This window comes from Schistocerca serialis, chromosome 12, assembly GCF_023864345.2.
Source record: "Schistocerca serialis cubense isolate TAMUIC-IGC-003099 chromosome 12, iqSchSeri2.2, whole genome shotgun sequence".
Classification (NCBI taxonomy): domain Eukaryota; kingdom Metazoa; phylum Arthropoda; class Insecta; order Orthoptera; family Acrididae; genus Schistocerca; species Schistocerca serialis.
In genome coordinates this window covers 205,215,954-205,243,003 of record NC_064649.1, presented here as the reverse complement: position 1 = coordinate 205,243,003, position 27,050 = coordinate 205,215,954, and positions in this window count along the sequence as shown.

Below are 27,050 nucleotides of genomic sequence, written 5' to 3'. Positions count from 1 at the left end.
GAGATCAGTATTAGATTCCTATGGACCAGTGCAGGTTTACTGTATCCCTTGGACCTTCACATTGACCATGAAACACAGATATTGCATCGGGATTGAATACATAATTAACAATGCCGACTTAAGTACAAGAAGAGTGAATCTTCTAAGGGTTTGTGCTTTGAGCGGCTCCTAGGAGACCAGTATTAGCTTCCATTGCACCAGTGCGGGTTTACTGTATCCCTTGGACCATCACATTGACCATGAAACACAGAAATTGCAACGGGATTGAATAGAAAAGGCACAATGACGACTTAAGTACAAAAAGAGTAAATCTTCTCAGAATTTGTGTTTTGACCGGCTCCTGGGAGACTAGTATAAGATTCCGCTGCACCAGTGCAGGTTTGCTGTATACCTTGGACTTTCACATTGACCATGAAACACAGAAATTGCATCGGGATTGTATACAAAAGGCACAATGCCAACTTAAGTACGAGAAGAGTGAATCTTCAAAGAGTTAGTGCTTTGAGCGGCTCCTGGGAGACCAGTATTAGATTCCGATGCACCAGTGCAGGTTTACTGTATCCCTTGGACCTTCACATTCACCATGAAACACAGATATTGCATCTGGATCGAATACAAAAGGCACAATGCAGACTTAAGCACAAGAAGAGTGAAGCCTCTATGAGTTTGCGATTTGAGCGGCTCCTGGGAGAGCAGTATTAGATTCCGATGCCCCAGTGCAGGTTTACTGTGTCACTTGGACGTTCACATTGACAATGAAACACAGAAATTGCATCGGGATTGAAAAAAAAGGCACAATGCCGACTTAAGTACAAGAAGAGCGAATCTTCTAAGATTTTGTGTTTTGTGTGGCACCTGGTAGACCAGTAATAGATTCCGATGCACCAGTGCGGGTTTACTGTATCCCTTGGACTTTCATATTGACCTTGAAATATAGAAATTGTATGGGGATTAAATACAAAAGCACGATGCCGGCTTAAGTACACGAAGAGTTAATCTTGTAAGACTTTGTGCTTTTAGCGGCTTGTGGGAGACCAGTATTGGATTCCGACGCATGAGTGCTGGTTTACTGTAACCTTCGACCTTCGCATTGACCATGAATCACAGAAATTGCGTGTGGATTGAATACAAAAAGCACAATGCCGACTTAAGTACAAGAAGAGTGAATCTTCTAAGGGTTTGTGCTTTGAGCGGCTCCTGGGAGACCAGTAACAGATTCCGATCCACCGGTGCATGTTTACTGTGTATATTGGACCTTCCTATTCACCATGAAACACAGAATAGGCATCGGGATTGAATACAAAAGGCACAATGCAGACTTAAGTACAAGAAGAGTGAATCTTCTTAGAGTTTGTGCTTTTAAGGGGTTCCTGGGAGAGCAATATTAGATTCCAATCCACCAGTACGGGTTTACTGTATCCTGTGGGTCTTCACATTGACCATGAAACACAGAAGTTGCATCAGGATTGAATACAAAAGGCACAATGCCGACTTAAGTACAAGAAGAGTGATCTTCTAAGTGTTTGTTTTTGAACAGCTGGTGGGAGACCAGCACCTGTGCAGTTTTACTGTATCGCTTAGTCCTTCACTTTGACCATGAGACACAGAAGTTGTTTCGGGATTGAACACAAAATAAACAATGCCGTCATAAGTACAAGAAGAGGGAATCTTCAACGGGTTTGTGTTTTGAGCGGCTCCTGGGAGACCAGTAACAGATTCCGATCCACCGGTGCATGTTTACTGAGTACCTTGGACCTTCCAATTGACCATGAAACACAGAATAGGCATCGGGATTGAATCCAAAAGGCACAATGCCGCCTTAAGTACAAGAAGAGTGAATCTTGTAAGAGTTTGTGCTCTGAGCGGTACCTGGGAGACCAGTATTAGATTCCGATGCTCCAGTGCAGGTTTACTGTATCCCTTGGGCCTTCGTATTGACCATGAAATACAGAAATAGCATTGGTGTAGAAATGCAAAATGCACAATGCCGACTAAAGTAGAAGAAGAGAGAATCTTCTAAGAGTTTGTGTTTGAGCGGCTCCTGGGAGACCAGTATTAGATACCGATGCACCAGTGCAGGTTTACTGTATACCTTGGACCTTCCCATTGACCATGATACACAGAAATTACACTGGGATTGATTGCAAAATGCACAATGCCGACTTAAGTACAAGAAGAGTGAATCTTCTAAGACTTTGTGCTTTGAGCTGCTCCTGGGAGACCAGTATTAGGTTCCGATGCACCTGTGAGGGTTTACTTTATCCCTTTGTCCTTCACATTGACCTTGAAATACAGGAATTGCATCGGGATTGAATACATAAGGCACAATGCCTACTTAAGTACAAGAAAAGTAAATCTTCTAAGAGTTTGTTGTTTGAGCTGCTCCTGGGAGATTAGTATTAGATTCCGATGGACCAGTGCAGGTACTGTATCCCTTGGACCTTCACATTGACCATGAAACACAGATATTGCTTCGGGATTGAATACAAAATGCACAATGCCGACTTAAGTACAAGAAGAGTGAATCTTGTAAGAGTTTGTGGTCTGAGCGGTACCTGGGAGACCAGTCTTAGATACCGATGCACCAGTGCAGGTTTACTGTATCCCTTGGACCTTCACATTGGCCATGAAACATAGAAATTGAATCGAGATTGAATACGAAAGGCACAATGCTGACTTATGTACAAGAAGAATGAGTCTTCTGAGAGTTTGTGCTTTGAGCGACTCCTGGGAGACCAGTATTAATTTCCGATGCACCCCTGCAGGTTTACTGTATCCCCTGTACCTTCACATTGACCATGAAACACAGAAATTGCATCGGGATTGAATGCAGAAGACACAATGCCGGCTTAAGTACAAGAAGGCGGGATCTTGTAGGGGTTTGTGGTTTGAGCGGCTCCTGCGAGACCATTATTAGATTCCGATGCACCAGTGCAGGTTTACTGTATCCCTTAGACCTTAACAATGACATTGAAACACGGAAATTGCATCGGGATTGAATACAAAAGAGCAACGCCATCTTAATTTCAAGAATGGTGAATCTTCTAGGAGTTTGTGCTTTGAGCGGCTCCTGGGAGACCAGTATTAGATTCCGATGCACCAATGCAGGTTAACTGTATCCATTGGACCTTCACATTGACCATGAAACACCGAAATTGCATCGGGATTGAATACAAAAGAGCAACGCTGTCTTAAGTTGAAGAAGGGTGAATCTTCTAAGAGTTTACCTTTTGAGCGGTTCCTAGTAGACCGGTATTAGATTCCGATGCACACGCGCAGGTTTGCTGTATCCGTTTGACCTTCACATTGACCATGAAACACAGAAATTGCATCGGGATAGAATACAAAAGTCACAATGCTGACTTAAGTACACGATGAGTAAATGTTCTAAGTGTTTGTGCTTTGAGCATCTCCTGGGATACCAGTATTAGATTCCGATGCACCAGTGCAGGTTTGCTGTATCCCTTGGACCTTAAAATTGACCATGAAACACACAAATTGCATCGGGATTGAATACACAATGCACGATGACGACTTAAGTACAAGAAGAGTGAATCTTCTAAGAGTTTGTGTTTTTAGCGGCTCCTGGGAGACCAGTAGTAGATTCTCATACACCAGTGCAGATTTACTGTATCCCTTGGACCTTCAAATTGACCATGAAACACAGAATCCGCTTCGGGATTGAATACAAATTCACAATGCCGACTTAAGTACAAGAAGAGTGAATCTTCTAAGAGTTTGTGCTTTGAGCGGCTTCTGGGAGCTTAGTATTAGATTCAGACGCACCAGTGCAGGTTTACTGTATCCCTTGGACTCTCAAATTGACCATGAAACACTGAAATAGCATCGGGATTGAATACAAAAGGCACAATGCCGGTTTAGGTACAAGAAGAGTGAATCTTTTAAGGGTTTGTGCTCTGAGCAACTCCTCGGAGACCAGTATTAGATTCCGATGCACCAGAGCAGGTTTACTGTATCCCTTGGACTTTCGCATTGACCATGAAACATAAAAATTGCATCGGGATCGAATACGAAAGGCACAATGCCGACTTAAGTACAAAAAGACTGAATCTTCTAAGCGTTTGTGTTTTGAGCGGCTCCTGGAAGACTAGTATTAGATTCCGATGCACCAGTGCAGGTTCACTGTATCCCTTGGACCATCACATTGGCCATGAAACTAGGAATTGCATCGGGATTGAATGTAAAAGACACAATGCCAACTTAAGTAGAAGATGAGTGAGTCTCCTATGGGCTTGTGCGTTGAGCGGCTCCAAGGAGACCACTATTATATTCCGATGCACTAGTGCAGGTTTACTGTATCCCTTGGAATTTCACATTGTCCATGAAACACCGAAGTTGCATCGGGATTGTGTACAAAAATACACAATGCCAACTTAAGTACAAGAAGAGTTAATCTTCTAAGAGTTTGCGCTTCGAGCGGCTCCTGGGAGGCCAGTAATAGATTCCGATGCACCAGTGCAGGTTTACAATATCCCTTGTACCTTCTCATTGACCATGAAACACAGAAATTGCATCGGGATTAAATACAAAAAAACAACGCCAATTTAGGTACAAGAAGAGTGAAACGTCTATGAGTTGGTGCTTTGAGCGGCTCCTGGGAGACGAGAATTAGATCCCGATGCACCAGTGCAGCTTTACTGTATTCGTTTGACATTCACATTGACCTCGAAACACAGAAGTAACATCGGGATTGAATACAAAATGCTAAGTGCCGACTTAAAAACAAGAAGTGTGAATTTTCTAAGAATTTGTACTTTCAGGGGCTCCTGGGAAACCAGTATTAGATTCTGATGCACCAGTGCAGGTTTACTTCATCCCTTGGCCCTTCACATTGAACATGAAACACAGAAATTGCATCGGGACTGAATACAAAAGGCACAAAGCCTACTTTGCGTTGCACCAGTGCAGGTTTACTCTATCGGTTGGTCCTTCACATTGACCATGAAACACAGAAATTGTATCGGGGATGAATACAAAAGCACAATTACGACCTAAGTACAAGAAGAGTTAATCTTCCAAAAGTTTGAGCTTTGAGCGGCTCCTGGGTGACCAGTATTAGATTGACATGCACCAGTGCAGGTTTACTGTATCTTTTGGACTTTCACATTGACCATGAAACTCAGAAATTTCATCGGGATTGAATACAGAAGGCACAATGCCCACTTATGTACAAGAAGAGTGAATCTTCTAAGAGTTTGTGCTTAGAGCGGCTCCTGGGAGACCAGTGTTAGATTCCGATGCTCCAGTGCAGGTTTACTGTATCCCTTGGATGATCATATTGACCATGAAACACAGAAATTGCATCGGGATTGAATACAAAAGGCACAATGCTAACTTAAGTACAAGAAGAATGAATCTTCTAAGAGTTTGTGTTTTGAGCGGGTACTGGGAGACCAGTATTAGATTCCGATGCACCAGTGGAGGTTTACTGTATCATTATGGACCCTCACATTGTCCATGAAGAAAAGAAATTGAATCAGGATTGAATACAAAAGGCACAATGCCAGCCTAAGTAGAAGAAGAGTGTATCTTCTATGGATTTGAGCTTTGCGCGGCTCCTGGGAGACCAGTATTAGATTCCGATGCACCAGTGCAGGTTTACTGTATCCCTTGGATGTTCACATTGACCATGGAATACAGAAATTGCATCGGGATTGAATACAAAAGCACAATGCCGTCTTAAGTGCAAGAAGTGTGAATCATCTAAGATTTTATGTGCTTTGAGCGGCTCCTGGGAGACCAGTATTAGATTCCGATGCACCAGTGCAGGTTTACTGTATCCCAGTGACCTTCCATTTGACCATGAACCACAGAAATTGCATCGGGATTGAATACAAAAGGCACAATTACGACTAAAGTACAAGAAGAGCTAATCTTCTAAGAGTTTGTTCTTTGAGCGGCTCCTGGGTGACCAGTATTAGATTCACATGCACCAGTGCAGGTTTACTGTAACCCTTGGACATTCACATTGACCATGAAGCACAGAAATTGCATCGGAATTGAAAAGAACAGGCACAATGCCGGCTTAAGTATAAGAAGAGTGAATCTTCTAAGGGTTTGTGCTTTGAGCGGCTCCTGGGAGACCTGTATTAGATTCCGATGCACCAGTGCAGGTTTACTGTATCTTTGGGACCTTCACATTGACCATGAAACTCAGAAATTTCTTCGGGATTGAATACAGAAGACACAATGCCCACTTATGTACAAGAAGAGTGAATCTTCTAAGAGTTTGTGCTTTGAGCGTCTCCTGGGAGACCAGTGTTAGATTCCGATGCTCCAGTGCAGGTTTACTGTATCTCTTCGATGTTCATATTGACCATGAAACAGAGAAATTGCATCGGGATTGAATACAAAGGCACAATGCCGAGTTAAGTACAAGAGGAGTGAATCTTCTAAGAGTTTGTGCTTTGAGCGGCTCCTGGGAGAGCAGTATTAGATTCCGATGCACCAGTGCACGTTTACTGTATCCCTTAGACCTTCACATTGACCATGAAACTAAGAATTTGCATCGGGATTGAATACAAAATACTCAATGCCGACTTAAGTACAAGAAGTGTGAATCTTCTAAGAATTTGTACTTTGAGCGGCTCCTGGGAGACCAGTATTAGGCTCCGATGCACCAGTGCAGGTTTACTTCATCCCTTGGCCCTTCACATTGAACATGAAACACCGAAGTTGCATCGGGATTGAATACAAAAAGCACAATGCCGACTTAAGTAGAAGAAGAGTGAATCCTCTAAGAGTTTTTGTTTGAGCGGCTCCTGGGCGAGCAGTATTAGATTCCGATGCACCAGGGCAGTTTTACTGTATCCCTTGCTCCTTCACATTGACCATGAATCACAGAAATTGCAGCGGGATTAAATACAAAACGCACAATGACGACTTAGGTAGAAGAAGAGTGAATCTTCTAAGAGTTTGTGCTTTGAGCGGTTCCTGGGAGGGCAGTATTAGATTCCGATGCACCAGTGCAGGTTAACTGTATCTCTTAGACCTTCACATTGACCATGATACACAGAAATTGCATTGGGATTGAATACAAAAGGCACAATGAAGACTTAAGTACAAGAAGAGAGGATCTTGTAAGGGTTTGTGCTTTGAGCAGCTCCTGGGAGACCAGTATTCGATTCAGTTGCACCAGTGCAGGTGTACTGTATCCCTTGGACCGTCACATGGACCATGAAGCACACAAATTGCATCGGGATTGAATATGATAGGCACAATGCCGACTTAAGTACCAGTAGAGTGAATATTCGAAGAGTTAGTGTTTTCAGCGGGTCCTGGGAGACCAGTATTAGATTATGATACACCAGTGCAGGTTTACTGTATCACTTGTACCTTCACATTGACCAAGAAACATAGAAATTGCATTCGGATTCAATACGGAAGGCACAATGCCGACTTAAGTAAAAGAGTTTGCGCTTTGAGCGACTCCTGGGAGACCAGTATTAGTATCTGATGCACCAGTGCAGGTTTACTGTGTAACAGTTGTGTTACTAAATGTGACACTTCTGTCACTCAATGTAACTGGGTTTTCTCTTTTGATGCTGTCTATTGTCAGGATGAGCATTCTAAAGCATTCTGTCAGGGTGAAAATATTAAATAATTAACTTTTCTCTCTTAACAACATCTGGGCAGGGTGGGTTCTTCCTTGGCTCGGGTATGAGGTCGAATGAACCATCATTTTTACATAAGATAACTTTTATTGAAGATTTTTACAACTGTATCTTACGGGATGTTCTGGTTCGGAGAGCGGCAGCTGTGTCGTTTGTGAAGTCTTCTGCTGCGGCAGCGGCGGCGGCGGCGGTGGCGGCGGCGGCGTCTGATTACGCGTAGCGGTGTGTATTGTAGGGGAGCAGCCTACTCACGCTGTAGTAAATTCACATCAGTTTCCATTGTGTGCCAGCCAGTCTGCTGTAACTAGCTCTGACGTCATAAATGTTGCGCAATACCTTAAAAATCAAGAAAAATTCCTAAAACTTTTCTAGCATGTCAGAAATAATACTAAATTAATGTGTGTTAAATATCAGTTCGATAGCTTCAGCCATTTTCGAAATTTGGACGTTTTTCTGAAAAAATCATTGGCGCAACAGAAAAGAGCTAGAGACTTCAAAATTTATATTTAGATTCATCTTTCATAATGATTTAATAAAAACAGTACTTTGGATTTCACAAATTAAGATTTTAGTGGAAATTCATGATTTTTTGGTTTTCGTCTCAAAACTGAAGGAAGCAAGATAGATTAAGTAGGCTAATAAATAAGGCTAGGATGTTTAGATTTAAATAGGTTGGAGGTCCGCTATGACTATGAGGATGTGAAAAGTTTCTTTTCTGAATACCTATAAAATTATAGCGATAGCGGATCTCAAAAGGGCCAGTTCAGAGCTCATCTACTGCGTGCAGTGTAATTTAATTAATTCTCTCGCCCAAAATATTTAACTTAGCCACGTCAAAATTTTATTATCAACACTTACCTGCGTGCTGAATGCATGTTTAAATTAAGAGCTTCATCGGCTATCAGCTAAAGAAGCTATAAATTATTATGTAACTTGAAGTGGTGCGTTACTAGCCCAGCGGCTAGTCGGGAGAGCCGATTTGATCAGGTGTTCCCTTAGCCGTCCGCACCGCAGCTTTATATATAAGAACGCTGCGCGAGGAAGCAAGGCCCCAGTTCTCTCCAGACACTGAATGACACGCCATCTGTGTCGGCAGTCACGTCGCATCAGTGTCACTGCTACAAACAGCCTCGGGTGCCGTATTAAGTTACTAGAGATATGCGGAACCATGAAAACTTTCCAAGTGAAGTGTTAATTCTGGGATTATTTTCATTATCGAGCTTCAGTTTGCGTATTGTCGTATTTTCACGTGCCGTCGCGGGACAGACATTCTACCAAATATTTAGCGTGGCGTTTGATGAAATATTTTCATCAAATTATGGTGAGCATTCATTTCAACATTTAATTCGGACATTTATAGTTGCATCAGCGCATTAGACTCTGAACTGCTCTGTTAGTTAGGTTGTAGGGATACTTGTTTTTTTTATCAGTGAATTTCAGAATATACTCAACTATATTGGAAAACCGTTTTGATTAGAAATCCCGGACAATCTCCTAATTCCTCAGAGCTATAAGCTGCAGCTATAATGGTATTCTCAATAAAGTGGGCACTAGGATCTCTAATTACTGGCTCCACGTTTTGTTAAATCGCTTTCTGGGTGCTAAAAAGTAAATAGAGAGCCAGTGTTGAGAACGGCGAAAGACAGCATTAACAACATTCTAAAAGCCAGAAACTGATTCTACATGCAAGCATTTATACAGAAATTGGATTTATTTATTTTTACAAATCATCCGCCGCCCCACGTATGGTGCATCGGCCGGGAAATCAACTAAGTGAAAGTGATTTTTAACTATTCGGATTCGCGAGTGGAATGCGACACGCAGCTGAGTAATAGAACAGTGAAAGTGTTACGTGTGCATGTGGACGACGCAATTGGATTAACAACACATCTGGATTGACGGAGCTGGCACTGAGTCTAGCGGTGCTGCCGGCATCGCGAGAAGCCAGTCTCGCCGCACCGCAGTCGTCCGCTGGAGCAGCCGGCGCAGAGCCTGCAATTGCGGGCCACGCAAACACACAACAGCCGTCGGAGAGCCGTCTGCAGTTCAACGAGCCACGTCGCATCAGGAATCCTGGTACGCCGCGCCGGCAACGCCATACGTTGTGCAGAAGGATCTAAGTTAAGTGAAAAGCTGTTAAAAATTTTACTAACCTGCACTAAAAGACTCTCGGCGATGGAACCGCCAAAAGAAACTGAGGTTAAACTTATATCAGGACCTATGTCTGTTGAGGGAACTGTAAATCCAGACAACGGTTCAAGTGTAAATATGCATGAAAGTAATAATGTTAAAGTGAAATATGAAGTATTGTCTCCTGACAGTAGTGTGGGAAGGGGCAATGATTCAATAATAGAGACCCCTGTAGTAAGGCAGAAAGTAGAAATTGTAAATTTATTGGATGATAGTTTCTCTGATGAATTAAAAATGAAACAGTCATCAGAGATGGTAGAGTTTAAGAAGGAGCAGTTAGATATGACTAATCAATCAGAAATTTCATTTAGTTTTGATGATTCGGGTGTTGGAGCTAGTTTTTCGTCACCTGAGTGTGATAAAAAGCCAGATAGTGAGCAACCCAAAGATGCTGGGGCTGTTGATTTAAATGTTATATTACAAGCAATAGCTGCCAGTAATGCAAAAATGACAGCTGATTTAAAATCTGATATAATTGAGGTAAATAACAGGATTGTGGCCAGTCAAATAAATTTTAATAAACGATTGGAGGTAATGGACGATACCTTCAAGGCTGGTTGCAATAAGTTGAAAGAGGATCTAGACAGTTTGAATTATAAAATTGATTACAATCATGAGGATATTAAGAACAAGGTTGCTCAACAATTTTCTGAAATGTATAAAACAGTAAAATCCGAAGTTGCGGAGGTTCGCAAGGACTTCCAAATGGAAGATGCGAAGCTGGAGCACAAGTTAACAGAAAAGATCGAGGCAGAATCTGAACTGTGCTCAGATAGATTTAAAGATGTTAATATAAAAGTAAGCATATGTCAAGCAGAAGTAGACGCAATCAAAACTGATACTACTCATATTGTACAAAGAGTAGAAAATGTTGAAATGAAAGTAGAAAATATCAGTACTAACATTGCTAACATTGAGAGTAAAGTAGCTTCAGTAACTTCTGGTAATGGTAATATACAACAAGTTGTAACTGCAAACGCCGCTTTTATCGGGTGTCGGCAGTTCTTGCGGTTTGATCCAGATAAAAATATCCACCCGCTAGATTTCTGGAACGATTTCGAAGATGTGATTCCACCAACTTGGTCTGAACGAGAGAAAATCTCGTTTATTAGAAGCCATTTAGCAGGTGACGCCATGCGTTGGTCAGCTGATGTTATGTTACAGTGTAAAACATTAGCGGAATTTAAAACAGCTTTTATTAATGAGTATTGGTCTAGCAATAAGCAAAATGAAGTGTTGAGAGAATTTTGGAGTGGGAAACGCTTCAATGCAGGCAAGGAATCAATTAAAGAGTTTGCTAGGTCATGGATCTCACGGTTGTCACATTTGGCGGAAAAGCTAAAACCAGAAATGATAATACTGGGTCTTGAAACCAAACTGCCATGGTACTGGCAAACTAGAATTATATCTGCCCCTAGAGACAATCTGGATCGTTTCATTGAGTATCTGGAACGTGTAGAACGTATTGCTGCCAATGAGGAGCAAGCACGTAATAACCGAAATGCCAATAACAATAATAGTAATTTTAGGAACTAGCAAAATGGCAATGTAAACATCAGAACAGTAGGTATTCGCCATCCTAAGAGAGGTAGGAATTGGGGAAATAATTATCAGAACCAACAATGGCGTCCAAGGGATAATAATTTTGTTCCAAACAGAAATATGCATGTAAACAACAGTACGGAAAGTAATGCTGTGCCAGTCAACTATAATGAAAATAAAGGAAACAGTAGTAGGCCGAGGCAGGAAAACTAGTTCCCGTCTATGAGGACACTGGCGCTCACCAGGCGGTTACTTTTCCTAAGCCAGTAGTTAAGGGAATTGGTAAGACAGATCAGAATACTCAAACTGAACATGTGGATGAAGAGTCGGTAGCACCTAAGAATACAGCAGAAATATTAGATCACTCACAGTATTTGATAGATACCGTGTTAGAGACGCTTTCTAAGTGGGAAGAGAAAGAGAAGGCTCAGCAGTGTAACGATAGGGAGGAGCAACAAAATATTGAATTGTCAGGTGAAGAAGCAGAAGAAATTCATGCTTATATTTACGATGAGGATGATGTGCTCTTATCTAAAGTGCCTGTGCAGGATGTTCATAATGTAGTAATAGATTTAGGACAGGAGATAAGTGAGAATGTAGAGGGTAGGTTGTTGAGGGTCGATGAACCCAGTAGCTGTGACCAGTTGTCACTTGAGAAAGAAACCGACGATAATGGTGAAAGTGGTTTAGCTAGTGGTTTAGCTAGTGTTATGCCCGGTCTGGAGACGCAGAATCGCTCAGACTACAGTAATTTGGGTTATGTTCAGCAAACTAAATGTAATGAAGTCGTGCGGTGTTTCGATTTAAAATTAATAGACCGACTGGAAAAGGCAGCTGAAAATGTAATTCAGGAAACCCCTACACACTGTGACCTAAATATAATGAAGACAGATGTCGATCACTTTAGTTGGAGACAAATCCAAAAGGAACTATTAGATGAATTTGAGGAACCACCGGTACAACCTAGAATAAGCCACCCTATAATAATAGTGAATATGTTGGGTATCAATGTACGTTGTCTCTTAGACAGTGGAAGTGAAGTGAGTGCGATATCTCAGCCCTTTTTTGATGCATTACCTGGTAAAGACAAGCTTACAGTAATGAGGGTATCAGGACTAAGAATAATTGGTGCTACTGGCAAGGTGTCAAAAACAGTAAAGCAAGAAGTTTTGCTGCCCTTTAACATAAGTGGTAATTTAATTGATCATCCATGTTTAATTGTAAATAATCTCAGTACTGAGGTTTTAATTGGCATAGATTTCTTGTCAAAATATCAGAGTGTTGTTGACTTTGAAAGAAGCCAGTTAAAAATGGTCTTGCCAATAACCGGAGTAATTACAGTCCCTTTTCGTGATAAACATGTAGTAACTGATCATGAAACTTGGGAGCTGCCTATACGAGTTCTGAAAAACAGGAGATATTGGGACGAAGACGTAAATCTTCATGACAATAAACTGAACACAGAAGAAGAAGAAGCAATTATTTTAGACAAAATAGAAGCTAAATTGCCGGAAATCGATAAAATTTCCGCCAATCAGAAGGAAGAACTGAGACAGGTTCTAAAAAGGCGTGGTCAAAGGTTATGAATGAATGCTGTAGGGAGGAGGTTGTTCTGTAACCTCTACACAGTGTGGCAGCTGTGCAGTCCCAGCTGTGTGAGATCTTCTTTCCCTTTCAGGTCTCACTCATTCTTCCTCTTTCCTGTCCTCAAAAATTTCGACTTTTTCTTTCCAAATACTAAAATTTTCCGTTATGACTACCAAGCCAGCATTAAGCCAGTGAATGCTGTAGGAAGGAGGTTGTTCTGTAACCTCTACACAGTGTGGCAGCTGTGCAGTCCCAGCTGTGTGAGATCTTCTTTCCCATTTCAGATCTCACTCAATCTTCATCTTTCCTGTCCCTAAAAATTTCGACCCCTTCTTTCCAATATGAAAGTTTTCTGAAACCAGTGAATGCTGTAGGGAGGAGGTTGTTCTGTAACCTCTACACAGTGTGGCAGCTGTGCAGTCCCAGCTGTGTGAGATCTTCTTTCCCTTTCAGGTCTCACTCATTCTTCATCTTTCCTGTCCTCAAAAATTTCGACCTCTTCTTTCATACATTAAATTTTCCGGTATGGTTATCAATACAGCATTAAACCAATGAATGCTGTAGGGAGGAGGTTGTTCTGTAACCTCTACACAGTGTGGCAGCTGTGCAGTCCCAGCTGTGTGAGATCTTCTTTCCATTTCAGGTCTCACTCATTCTTCATCTTTCCTATCCACAAAAATTTCGACCTCTTCTTTTCAGACATGAAAATTTTCTGACATGGCTATCAAGCCATGAGTTATGTAACCATTCTATCTACCGATTAGTGAAGAAAAATACCTAATGTGACAAACCTAATAGTGACAAACAATAGAGAAGTATGACATAATGAAGATATAAAATGTATTTGAGGAATAAGTATGTATAGAACCCAGGTAATATAGTAACTACGAAGTGTTGTTTTATTGGAAATGGTCCACCAACAGTAATTTAAAAAGATATATGAATTCATGTACAAGCAGGATCTGAAGTGGTAGTGAAACCTAGTGTATGCATTAGAGCTAACTAAGAAATAGTAAAAGAAATTGCTTAGTGTTAGGAAAAATATGCAGATAAGTTGTAAGATTAAACTCACCTGGTGTAGCAAGGAAAGGCAGTGTAATAGAATTGAGCAGTGTTTGTGGTTGAGACGTGAAGGACACGTCCCTGAAGTATTTATAAGGTTGGAGCTGGCCATTATTTTAGTGTAGTGTGTGACAGGATACACCTACACGTATTGAGGTTATGAGTTGGAGGCGTGAATGCGACCATAGGTACCCATATGTTAGATGAGACAGAGCAGCTCATGGTGTCCCATAGGTTTAAGGAATTTAGCATTACGCTCGTCCGTAATTACTTGATACACTTTAGTGGTAGGTCTGAGAGAGACTACCTGAGGTTTCAGCGTCCGATCGAGTGGAAATGGATTGCCACGTGAGCAAACTAATCAGCTGCAGTGCACTATGAATATGAAATAAATGTGCTATCCTATGCTTTAAATATTAATAGAGTGAGTGTTAAATAAGTACATACACTAGCAAAATAAATAAATAACAAACTGTCAGAGGTGAAACATTATTTTAGCTCAGCATAAATACACTTCAAAGTAAGTAAGTACCTAATTGCAGATATGGAACTGACAACAGCAGAGGACCAATCAGTGGATTTAGTAGTCAACTAAACGTAGTGTGATTTGAACACTCACAACTGTACTATTACCAAAAGTTACTCACATGTACAAAGAAGCTGAGAAAACAACCACTAATCATACTCATACTATCTCTAAGAATAAGGTAATCAAAGATGAGTCAGTTAAGTGCTTAAAATACAAATGTATCAGGAATGTACCAAGCATTGGTTCAGTGTTCCGGCCCAGAAATAATAAATTCAGATTAAATATGATTTATGATTGTATGCCTTAGGAGCATAAATTTTCTCTAATACATGACTAAAGGCGTTTTGAGCCATTTGTTTAACGATTTTATGACAGTAAAGTAACCGCGAGAGTAATACTGAAAAAGTTCTGTTAACTTTGTTCCAGTAACATACTGAAGGATAAAATGTATATATCCCCATTTCATTGTGACCCACCCTTAGATATTAAGTGAACAGAGTCTGAGGCACTCTTTTTGTTTGTTCTACAGGACAAACCAGATAATGGCAGCCTGGTAGCTGCGTGAAAGCGTGGAGTGACTTGGACACAACTCACAGTGACCCCTCCCTTTCCCCATGTAATTTAGAGTGAACGTGAAGGACGCACACCATAGCAACTTCCCCTCCCCTACCCTTGTGAATGGAAGTGTAGGACGCCAGCCAAAGCGGCTACAACCACGTGTGTAAAAATTATTTGTGAAATTATCTTTCAAGTTTAGAAAAGACTGCTAAGAGATAATCATCTGTTTATGTATCATGTTATTTTCTTTGAATTTGTGTATGTAAAAATGTATTTAAGGGATCTAAGACTTTCATAATTTTTCAATTTGTATGTGTTTGTTTGTCTAAGGCAATATGTATGCCAAAATATTTCATTGACTTTGCTTAAAATTTTGAGTAATGACATTGTTTAAAAGGCAGTGAACATGCCTACAATTTAAATAATTAATGTAGGTAATCAGTTTTCTTTAATGTTTCTACAGGTTTATATTTCAATTTTGATTTTTCATAGGGAGTTAAACTGTACTCTTGCTTCCCTTTTTGTAATTAAATTTTTTTTTCATTCATTAACATTCATAAACAAAAAAAAATTTAAGTAGAGGGTGATGTAGGGAAGCAGCCTACTCACGCTGTAGTAAATTCACATCAGTTTCCATTGTGTGCCAGCCAGTCTGCTGTAACTAGCTCTGACGTCATAAATGTTGCGCAATACCTTAAAAATCAAGAAAAATTCCTAAAACTTTTCTAGCATGTCAGAAATAATACTAAATTAATGTGTGTTAAATATCAGTTCGATAACTTCAGCCATTTTCGAAATTTGGACGTTTTTCTGAAAAAATCATTGGCGCAACAGAAAAGAGCTAGAGACTCCAAAATTTATATTTAGATTCATCTTTCATAATGATTTAATAAAAACAGTACTTTGGATTTCACAAATTAAGATTTTAGTGGAAATTCATGATTTTCTGGTTTTCGTCTCAAAACTGAAGGATGCAAGATAGATTAAGTAGGCTAATAAATAAGGCTAGGATGTTTAGATTTAAATAGGTTGGAGGTCCGCTATGACTAAGAAGATGTGAAAAGTTTCTTTTGAATACCTATAAAATTATAGCGATAGCGGATCTCAAAAGGGCCAGTTCAGAGCTCATCTACTGCGTGCAGTGTAATTTAATTAATTCTCTCGCCCAAAATATTTAACTTAGCCACGTCAAAATTTTATTATCAATACTTACCTGCGTGCTGAATGCACGTTTAAATTAAGAGCTTCATCGGCTATCAGCAAAAGAAGCTATAAATTATTATGTAACTTGAAGTGGTGCGTTACTAGCCCAGCGGCTAGTCGGGAGAGCCGATTTGATCAGGCGTTCCCTTAGCCGTCTGCACCGCAGCTTTATATATAAGAACGCTGCGCGAGGAAGCAAGGCCCCAGTTCTCTCCAGACACTGAATGACACGCCATCTGTGTCGGCAGTCGCGTCGCATCAGTGTCACTGCTACAAACAGTCTCGGGTGCCGTATTAAGTTACTAGAGATACGCGGAACCATGAAAACATTCCAAGTGAAGTGTTAATTCTGGGATTATTTTCATTATCGAGCTTCAGTTTGCGTATTGTCGTATTTTCACGTGCCGTCGCGGGACAGACATTCTACCAAATATTTAGCGTGGCGTTTGATGAAATATTTTCATCAAATTATGGCGAGCATTCATTTCATCATTTAATTCGGACATTTATAGTTGGATCAGCGCATTAGACTCTGAACTGCTCTGTTAGTTAGGTTGTAGGGATACTTGTGTTTTTTATCAGTGAATTTCAGAATATACTCAACTATATTGGAAAACCGTTTTGATTAGAAATCCCGGACAATCTCCTAATTCCTCAGAACTATAAGCTGCAGCTATAATGGTATTCTCAATAAAGTGGGCACTAGGATCTCTAATTACTGGCTCCACGTTTTGTTAAACCGCTTTCTGGGTGCTAAAAAGTAAATAGAGAGCCAGTGTTGAGAACGGCGAAAGACAGCATTAACATCATTCTAAAAGCCAGAAACTAATTCTACATGCAAGCATTTATCCAGCAATTCATTTATTTTTACAAACTTATCCGCCGCCCCACAGTGTCTCGTGTCGCCGTCTCGCCCATTTGACTGGAGACGCGCAGCGCGAGGTGACCGGTTTAACTATTGGGAGCGAAGTCGTGCATCGGATGATACCTTGGGTGTGGCGTCCCAGTGTTTCTCTTCTCTAAGCGGCCGCGTGTGTTGTGCGTCGACCAGCGGAGCTGCGCGGCGGGGCAAGGGCAGTGTCCCGAACTCGAACCACGGGCTCCCGCTTGCCAGTCTTCAGCTGTCAGTTCGTCATCCCAGCTCACAGGTGACTGCTGAGGTGAGGCCGTCTCCTTCCCGTCCTCACGAGTCACCCGGGTACTTAAAAATCAGACTTCAAATACCTTTTAACTTCAGTCTTCTGGCGCCGCGGCTGCTGCTTGCTATTCCATTACAGCGGCGGACTTGGTGCGTCTGTGCATGATGCAGTCTCTTCTTGCTTGACGGTCTTCAGCACCGAAACTGACTGAAAACTACTGCTACTCTTCCTTTCTTCCTTCGTCTCTCGTCTTCGTCTCCGTCCCCGTCTCCGTTTTCGTCCTCATCCCCGTCTTCATCTCTCGGGCCCACCGCGTCTCGCGTATTTATTCACTTCAGTTCACTGGAGGTGAACGACTTCACGGCCATTGCCTCTTCTGTCACGTTGAAAAGCTTCTCGAAGAATCTTCTTGACCTCGGTCAATGGCTCTTGGAATGTAGGCGAGGGCCTTTGCTCACATGCGACAACTGAGAAACACGTGAGCCGGTCGGGCGATGCCCTGACGGCTGAATCGACAGCGCCCGCTTATGTGGAACTTGCTGACTTCACGGTCATTGTCTCTTCTGTTCTGCTGTTGTGCCCGCTGTGTGCCAGTATGTAACTCTCCAAACTAAACCAAGTTTTCCATTTATATTGTAATTTCTAGTTCACTTTGATTTCACTAATTTATTTACTTAAGTACCACTCAACATTCCTCCACCCTTCGGAGAAATTCGCCCTCGAATTTATCACTCAACATTCCTCCACTCGTCACACGGAAAAAGCACAAGCAACGAAAACTCTCGACTTAGAAGATTACACACGCTTCACATTAAGTATGTGGAAAATACTTTATCACCTTACAAAAGCACTGTACGGTCAGGAATCACATAGTTCTTACATAAATGGTTGTAATAATAATCGTAACAAATCTTGATGACAATGAATGAACAAAAAATAGATTTTGCACTTAGAAAATTACAGAGCAACAGCTGTTTAATCTACCCTATACTAATGCAAGAATATCTATTCTACAGTATTGTTTATGTTAACAAGAGACTGTTTAATAAAGAATGAAGTACAATAAACAAAATTAATACACTAATGCTCAAAAGTAATTGCTGAAGTACACCAGTTAAGAGTGTGGTATCCAGTTAACAGGGATTTGATGAAGTGGTATATTATTATTTGGCTTATTATTTCGTCTTAAATAAAAGAAAACTGTACAGAGCAGAAACACCAACACAAAGGTTCCCGATATATCGGTTCCTAGCATTATAATTTTAGTTTTGTGTTCACCTTTTAATTTTAAGACATGTTGCATCATAACATTGGCATCAATTTTGCCTTGCTGTGAGTTTATGACTTCAGAAGGGAACTGTCAAGGGAGTCATTGAGGTAGGATAGGTTTTATGTAGGAAGTGCTTGCATGGCGTTTTCTGAAAAAAGCAAACAACATGGTTATGAACCTACCAACCTAGTAAAAACAAAAACAAAGAAAAGAAGGAATACATTGTTAACTACAAGATCTACATGTTTCTACGTTCAAGTTTTCTTTCTTAAAAAATAAACCATTATAATTTATTAATTATTTACATTTGTATACTGTCCACAGTCTACTAAGATTCAACTAGGACATTCGCACCCTTGATCGAAGATTGTATGGTGCCATGTCTGTATGTTGTGCCGGCGTGTCCACTCTTCTTCCTCTTCGGGAACTTCCTCCACCCTTCGGAAAAGCAGATACTATTGTTGAAGGAATTACATCTGGAGCCCCCTTAAAAGGTTTTAAACGACTTGCATGGACAATGGTAGTTCGGGTGGGCAGTTGCAATTTAACATTGACTGGTGACGTGATCTCAATAATTTGATAAGGACCTCTGTAGTTTGTTACAAATTTCTTCGTTTTTCCTTTCGCTGTGTAAGGAGTTGAAAGCATAACCCACTGACCGATTTTGTAATTTGGATATTTAGCTTGGGCATTACCTAATCGTTCCTGTCGTTCCAAAGCCTTTGTATTAGATTTTTGAACCTTTTTCCATACATCCTTCATCATTCGACTGAAATCTCTTACTGTTTCTCCGACTTTTCCGTTTTTCTGCCTGATTACATCAAAAGGGGACGGCATTTTTTTCCCATAGACCACTTCATAAGGTGCCATGCCAGTTGCTTCATGCGTTTTGGCGTTGTATACCGACATGATTATTGGTAAATACGTATTCCAATTAGAATGTTGTTCGTTAATATAATAACTAAGCATCTTGCCAATTGTCCGGTGAACTCTTTCTGTGCGCCCGTTGCACTGAGGGTTGTAACACTCCGGTTTATTTTACTGACTTATCCCGCTCGATCGAGATCTGATAGCAGCCCAAAACAGGTATTAATTAATGTGAAGATACTTCAATAGTTACACTCATAAGTTTGGCAGTAATATTCGATCTTTGGCAAAAACTTTTGACAGTCGGCCACAGAAACCAAAACATTGCATTAAAACAGGCGTTCAGTGCGTAGTGCTGTGGAATGTGGAAAAAACAGCAAACTGGCGCTAATAGGAAGAAGAACAACACCAAAAATGCAACAGGAGCGTAATATGTAAGAAACTGTCTACGCAACCTGTAAGTACAGTTCAAAACATTAGTACTTAATAGGAAATACCAACCACCAGAACTGTTTATAACCTATAGACACAGTGACAAAAATGTAAATAAAATAGCTAACATATGTACATATTCCAGGCCACTGATGACGCCTTGCAGAAAATAAAGGCGAAACGCGTATGGCACTAAAATTGTGTTTTATTCAGTTGCTGTCAGACGGTCCATAAGTGAAACTTATCAATATACCGTAGTATTACGCGCAACTGAGGAGGACAGGACCACAAAAGTTGAAGATATCTGTAATGTTTGGAAGAGGATAAACATCTGAGATAGTTTGTTTGTTAAGATGTCTGTAGTCACAACAAAATCTATATCGTTTCGTACCGTCGGGAGACTTCTTTGGAATAATTACGATATTTGAATTATAAGGCGAATCAGAATATTCTATAATTCCATCTTTTAGATGCTGTTCTATAAATTCATCTAGTACTGGCTGTAAGTGATGCGCAACTCTATAAGGCTTCCTATAAACTGGGGGGCTATTTCCTGTTGGGATCCTATGCTGTGTGATGTCTGTTGCAGGCAATGGACCTTCTGCATTAAATAAATCTTGGAACTCAACTAAAACTGCTTCTATCGTGTCTCTATCCTTTCCTTTCAAATGCTCAATCTTCTGGCGCAATGCGGTTTTATAGGCGTCTGGTTTCTGACCATCATTAATATCTGACGAAATGAAATCTTCTTCTTCAAAAGTACTGACTGTAGCTACTAATTCCCTTATGCAACTCTTTGTCCTCCACTCCGAAATTGTCAATATGTACCGGTACTTTTCTTTCTCCCTCAACGTCTTGAACCCGTACAACACTCCTACGTACAAAACAATGTGATACATCTAATTCCTCATTTTCCTCTAAAGGCTCTATTAGACACACTGTATCTGTAGGTACTTCGTGGTCAACGGTCATCCAGAGAAGTTTTCCTGAGCCAGATGGTATCTGATCCCGCGAATCAACCTTCAAGGACGTTGCACGCAGTATAGTTGATTTCGCCTTCCGGTTAGGGAAATCTTGCGGCAGAGGGCCCTTTGCAGCGGTGTCACCTAGTTGAAACACTATTCCGCTAAGTTCTACAGTTTGCTGTCTGAGGTCGATTTTAGCGTGATGTTTATTCAGGAAATCCAACCCTAGGATCGCGGCGTATCTGTCAGTTACCTTTGTTACCACTTCTACATCTTTTTGAAATTGTACATCGTGAATATAGAAAATCAATGATGTACATCCTAATGACTTAACTGTACCTCCTCCTATTCCATTCAATCTATACCTTGGAGGGTCATATTTCTTTTCTCCAATACATTCATTACTTACTATTGATACGTTTGCGCCTGTATCCACCAGTATCCTTGCCTCTTTATCCTGTATGGTAGCAGATAACCAGCATTCCGCCTTCACATTCGCATTAATGGCATGAAATTTTATTGGGAACGCCTGGCGGCGGCTCCGACATTCCCGTTTCAGTTTAACTGCTTTCTATTTCCAAAAACTTTCTTAGACCTGGAGTCCTTGAATGTGTGACCTATTCTTTGACAATTAGTGCATTGAGGTTGTCTGCAGTTTTTTGCTGTATGTCCGTGTCGATCGCACCTAAAACATCGTACTCCTGTTGAAAATATATTTCGCTTCTCCTTGTATCTGGTGGCAATGTCTATTTCTTCAAAAGCTGTCGCCACAGATACAGCTTCTGCTAAATTTTTAGGAAACTCTGCCCTGACACGATGGGACGTTTGAGGAGGTAACCCACGTAAAAATGTATCCAGAGCTCTATCTTCTGCCTCTTGTAAAATAACTTCATTTGCTTCATCACTAGTTGTCAATTGCTAGGTGTTAATATTAACTTTTCTAATCCTATCTACAAAGCTTTCTAACGACTCGTTTTGCCTCTGAGTGATAGTGTTTAACTGTTCCCTATAAAATCTACAGCTGTTCTGTTTTTGAAAACGTTTAAGTAATCCTTTCTTCAATTCCTCAAATGTTGGAGCATTCCGTAATTCTTCATGGTATAAGACGTGTGCTTTAGCCTCTCCTGTCAATCTTAACTTTGTCATTTGTAAGAGCTGTTCATCTGACCATGATCCTAACTATGCAGCTGCTACTAAATCATCAAAAAAGGCTGTTATGTCCTCGCCAGGTTTACCTGAAAAAGGAGTTACTGAGGCTGCTGCTGAGGAATCTAGGGTGGGAGGGACTGAACTGGTTTGCCTAACCTCACACAACTGCTTAAATAATGCATTATTATCATTTTTAAGCTGTGCTATTTGATTAACTAAGGTCTGAATAGCTTCGTCAGTAGAAACCGCTTGTGGTGCTTACTCTGACTTTGTACGATTTCGTGTCATCATTTTACAAACTGTTAGTTACACAATCTTCCTATACTGAATTTAAGAGATATTTAAATATTTCCGACAAACTCTTAAAACCATGAGAGAAAATACACTTCTAAATAAAGAAAATATTACCACTGCTATGCAAACCTCTATCCCTTCACACATTAAAAAATACTAACTGTGGACCTTTAGTGACTGTCATTCACACCTCATATTGAGCCAAGGGTTTTTTCTCTGACACCAAATGTAACAACTAAAACGGCTTCTGACACCAAATGTAACAATTGTGTTACTAAATGTGACACTTCTGTCACTCAATGTAACTGGGTTTTCTCTTTGATGCTGTCAATTGTCAGGATGAGCATTCTAAAGCATTCTGTCAGGGTGAAAATATTAAATAATTAACTTTTCTCTCTTAACAACATGTGGGCAGGGTGGGTTCTTCCTTGGCTCGGGTATGAGGTCGAATGAAACATCCTTTTTACATAAGATAACTTTTATTGAAGATTTTTACAACTGTATCTTACGGGATGTTCTGGTTCGGAGAGCGGCAGCTGTGTCGTTTGTGAAGTCTTCTGCTGCGGCAGCGGCGGCGGCGGCGGCGGTGGCGACGGCGTCTGATTACGCGTAGCGGTGTGTATCTCGTGTCGCCGTCTCGCCCAGTTGACTGGAGACGCGCAGCGCGAGGTGGCCGGTTTAACTATTGCGAGCGAAGTCGTGCATCGGATGATACCTTGGGTGTGGCGTCCCCGTGTTTCTCTTCTCTAAGCGGCCGCGTGTGTTGTGCGTCGACAAGCGGAGTGGCGCGGCGGGGCAAGGACAGTGTACCGAACTCGAACCACGGACTCCCGCTTGCCAGTCTTCAGCTGTCAGTTCTTCATCCCAGCTCACAGGTGACTGCTGAGTTGAGGTCGTCTCCTTCCCGTCCTCACGAGTCAATCGGGTACGTAAAAGTCAGACGCGTCTCGCGTATTTATTCACTTCAGTTCACTGGAGGTGAACGACTTCACGGCCATTGCCTCTTCTGTCATGTTGAAAAGCTTCTCGAAGAATCTTCTTGACCTCGGTCAATGGCTCTTGGAATGTAGGCGAGGGCCTTTGCTCACATGCGACAACTGAGAAACACGTGAGCCGGTCGGGCGATGCCCTGACGGCTGAATCGACAGCGCCCGCTTATGTGGAACTTGCTGACGTCACGGTCATTGTCTCTTCTTTTCTGCTGTTGTGCCCGCTGTGTGAAAGTATGTAACTCTCCACTCTAAACCAAGTTTTCCATTTATATTCTAATTTCTAGTTCACTTTGATTTCACTAGTTTATTTACTTAAGTGCCACTCAACATTCCTCCACCCTTCGGAGAAATTCGCCCTCGAATTTACTACTCAACAACTGTATCCCTTGTACCGTCGCATTGACCATGAAACACAGAAATTGCATCAGGATTGAATACAAAAGACACAATGCTGACTTAAGTAAAAGAAGAGTGAATCTTCTAAGAGTTTGTGCTTTGAGCGGCTCCTGGGAGGCCAATATTAGATTGCGATGCACCAGTGTAGGTCTACTGTATCCCTTGGCCAATCACATTCACCATGAAAAAAAGATATTGGATCGGGATTGAATACAAAAGGCACAATGCCAACTTAAGTAGAAGAAGAGTGAAGCTTCTATGGGTTTGTGCTTTGCGCGGCTCCAGGAAGACCACTGTCAGATTCCGATGCACCAGTGCAGGTTTACTGTATCCCTTGTATCTTCACATTGACCATGAGACACAGCAATTGCATCGGTATTGAATACAAAATGCACAATGCCGAGTTAAGTACAAGAAGAGTGAATCTTCTAAGAGATTATGTTTGAGCGGTTCCTGGGAGAGCAGTATTAGATGCCGATGCACCAGTGCAGGTTTACTGTATCCCTTAGACCTTCACATTGACCATGAAACCCAGAAAATGCATCGGGATTGAATACAAAATGCTCAATGCCGACTTAAGTACATGAAGTGTGAATCTTCTAAAAATTAGTGTTTTGAGCGGCTCCTGGGAGACCAGTGTTATATTCCGATGCACCAGTGCAGGTTTACTGTATCCCTTAGACCTTCACATTGACCATGAAACACAGAAACTGCATCGGGATTGTATAGAAAAGGCACAATGAAGACTTTAGTACAAGAAGAGTGAATCTTCTAAGGGTTTGTGCTTTGAGCGACTCCTGGGAGACCAGTATTAGATTCCGATGCACCAGTGCAGGTTTACTTCATCCCTTGGCCCTTCACATTTAACATGAAACACAGAAATTGCATCGGGACTTAATACAAAAGGCACAAAGCCTGCTTTGCGTTGCAGCAGTGCAGGTTAACTGTATCCCTTGGACCTTCACATTGACCATTAAACACAGAAATTGCATCGGGACTGAATACAATAACACAATTCCGACTTCGGTACAAGAAGAGTGAATCATCAAAGACTTTGTGCTTTGAGCAGCTGCTGGGAGACCGATGCACCAGTGCAGGTTTACTGTATCTCTTGGGCCTTCAAATTGACCATGAAACACTGAAATTGCATCGGGATTGAATACAAAAATCCCAATGCCGGCTTAAGTACAAGAAGAGTGAATCTTCTAAGGGTTTGTGCATTGGGCAGCTCCTGGGAGACCAGTGTTAGATTCCGATACACCAGTGCAGGTTTACTGTATTTATTGTACCTTCAAATTGACCATGAAACACTGAAATTTCATCGGGATTGAATACAAAAGGCACAATGCCGACTTAGGTACAAGAAGAGTGAATCTTCTATGGGTTTGTGCTTTGAGCGGCTCCTGGGAGACCAGTATTAGATTCTGATACACCAGTGCAGGTTTACTGTATTTCTTGTATCTTCAAATTGTCCATGAAACACTGAAATTGCATCGGGATTGAATACAAAAGGCACAATGCCGGCTTAAGTACAAGAAGATTGAATCTTCTAAGGTTTTGTGATTTGAGCGGCTCCTGGGAGACCAGTGTTAGATTCCCATGCTCCAGTGCAGGTTTACTGTATCCCTTGAATCTTCACATTGACCATGAAACACAGATATTGCACCGGGATTGAATAGTAATGCACATTGCCGACTTCAGTACAAGAAGAGTGAATCTTCTAAGGCTTTGTGCTTTGAGCCGCTATTGGGAGACCTGTATTAGATACCGATGCACCAGTGCAGGTTTACTGTATTCCGTGGACCTTCATATTGACCATGAAACACAGAAATTGCATCGGGATTGAATACAAAAGGCACAATGCCGACTTAAGAACAAGAAGAGTGAATCTTCTAAGATTTTGTGAATTTAGCGGCATCTGGGAGACCAGTGTTAGATTCTGATGCACCAGTGCAGGTTTACTGTATCCCTTGGATCTTCACATTGACCATGAAACACAGATATTGCACCGGGATTGAATAGTAATGCACATTGCCGACTTCAGTACAAGAAGAGTGAATCTTCTAAGGCTTTGTGCTTTGAGCCGCTATTGGGAGACCTGTATTAGATTCCGATGCACCAGTGCAGGTTTACTGTATTCCGTGGACCTTCATATTGACCATGAAACACAGAAATTGCATCGGTATTGAATACAAAATGCACAATGCCGAGTTAAGTACAAGAAAACTGGATCTTCTAAGAGTTTGTGCTTTGAGCGGCTCCGGGGAGAGCAGTATTACATTCCGATGCACCAGTGCTGGTTTACTGTATCCCTTAGACCTTCACATTGACCATGAAACACAGAAATTCCATCGGGATTGAATAGTAAAGCACAATGCCCACTTAAGTACAAGAAGAGTAAATCTTCTAAGACATTGTCATTTATGCGGCGCCTGGGAGACCAGTATTAGATATCGACGCCCCAGTGCAGTTTTACTGTATCCATTGTCCCTTCACATTGACCATGAATCGCCGAAATTGCATCGGGATTAAATACAAAATAGGCACGCGGACTTAAGTACAAGAAGAGTGAATCTTCGAAGAGTTTGTGCTTTGAGCGGCTCCTGGGAGACCAGTATTAGATTCCGATGCACCAGTGCAGGTTTACTGCATCCCTCTGACCTTCACATTGACCATGAAACACAGAAATTGCATCGGGACTGAATACAATAACACAATTCCGACTTTGGTACAAGAAGAGTGAATCTTCCAAGACTTTATGCTTTGAGCAGCTGCTGGGAGTCCGATGCACCAGTGCAGGTTTACTGTATCGCTTGGGCCTTCAAATTGACCATGAAACACTGAAATTGCATCGGGATTGAATACAAAAATCACAATGCCGGCTTAAGTACAAGAGGAGTGAATCTTCTAAGGGTTTGTGCTTTGGGCGGCTCCTGAGAGACCAGTGTTAAATTCCGATACACCAGTGCAGGTTTACTGTATTTATTGTACCTTCAAATTGACCATGAAACAGTGAAATTGCATCGGGATTGAATACAAAAGGCACAGTGCCGACTTAGGTACAAGAAGAGTGATTCTTCTATGGGTTTGTGCTTTGAGCGGCTCCTGGGAGACCAGTATTAGATTCCGATACACCAGTGGAGGTTTACTGTATCCCTTAGACCTTTACATTGACCATGAAACGCTGAAATTGCATCGGGATTGAATACAAAAGGCACAATGCCGGCTTAAGTACAAGAAG